Below are 1,278 nucleotides of genomic sequence, written 5' to 3' on the forward strand. Positions count from 1 at the left end.
AGACCACTGTACACTGCACCGAGATCATTCAGATTTCACATTTTTCCACATTTACTCCACATTTCTTTTTAGTCGGTTTTATTGAGGGATAATTTATATACAGTATAAATTTTTGCATACAGTTTTTTATATACAGGTTTTCTCATGCACCAATGTACAGTTTTTTTGGTATACAGTTTTATGATTTTAACTAACACATACAGTCATATAACCACAACCATAATCAAGATACAGAACAATTTTACCACGCAGAAAATTCCCCTCATGCTCCTTTATAGTCAGCCCCTCCTACTGTCCCAGCCCTGTAAGACATTGACCTGCTTATTTTCTGTCCCTGTGATTTTCCCTTTTCCAGAATGTCACATGGATGGAATCATACAGTATGTAGCCTTTTGAGCCTGGCTTCTTTCACTTAACCTAATGCCTTTGAGATTTATCCACATTGCATGTATCAACAGTCTGTTTCTTTTATTATTATTATTTATTTTTAAGAGCTCAGCTTTTTATTGACTGTGTTACTAAAGATGTTTAGTCAAAAAGACCAAAGCCCATGTTATCATCGGACTCTTCAGATTCTTCTTTCTTTGCTTCTACTTTCTTCTCAGCTGCGGCAGCAGTGGTGGAGGGGGCAGGATCTCATGCTGGGGCAGCACCAGCTGCTGGGGCAGGCCCACCAGCCCCCACGCTGCAGATGAGGCTCCGAATGTTGACATTGGCCAAAGCCTTTGCAAACAAGCCTGGCCAGAAAGGTTCAACATTTACACCAGTGCTTTAATGAGGGCATTGATCTTATCCTGGGTGACCATCACCTTATTGTCGTGCAGGATGAGGCCGAGTAGATGCAGGTGAGCCCTGAGACGGAGGCCATGGTACGGGCCAGTGCTAGGCAGGGGCTCGTCACCAGATGAAGTGAGGGCCTCACCCCAAGGCAGCCTTAGCTTCCTTGGAAGGACTGAGCACCTTAGCGGCAGCTGAGGAAAGGGGTGTTTCTTTTATTACTTTTATTATTACTATTATTGTAAAAAAACCCACATACCATTAAACACCATCGTAATCATTTTTAAGTATACAGGTCAGCAGTGTTAAGTGTTTTCACATTGTTGTGCAACAGATCTCTAGAACATACATCCAGAGGAGTGTGGGGTGATGTTTCATTGTGGTTTTGATTTGCATTTCTCTAATAATTAGTGATATCAAGTATCTTTTCCTGTGCCTATTGGCGATTTGTATATCTTCATTGGAGAAATGTCTAGTCAGGTTTTTTGCCCAATTTTTAAT

At 41.4% G+C, this 1,278-nt stretch overlaps 1 pseudogene across 1 annotated transcript; it reads right to left on the bottom strand.

Moving 5' to 3' along the window:
* Positions 1-528: 528 nt before the first annotated feature.
* LOC307196986 (large ribosomal subunit protein P1-like) lies at positions 529-868 on the bottom strand (annotated as a pseudogene). The gene has a single exon. The product of its transcript is annotated as a large ribosomal subunit protein P1-like (transcript).
* Positions 869-1,278: the final 410 nt, after the last annotated feature.

Source organism: Stenella coeruleoalba, assembly GCF_951394435.1.
Source record: "Stenella coeruleoalba genome assembly, chromosome: 14".
Classification (NCBI taxonomy): domain Eukaryota; kingdom Metazoa; phylum Chordata; class Mammalia; order Artiodactyla; family Delphinidae; genus Stenella; species Stenella coeruleoalba.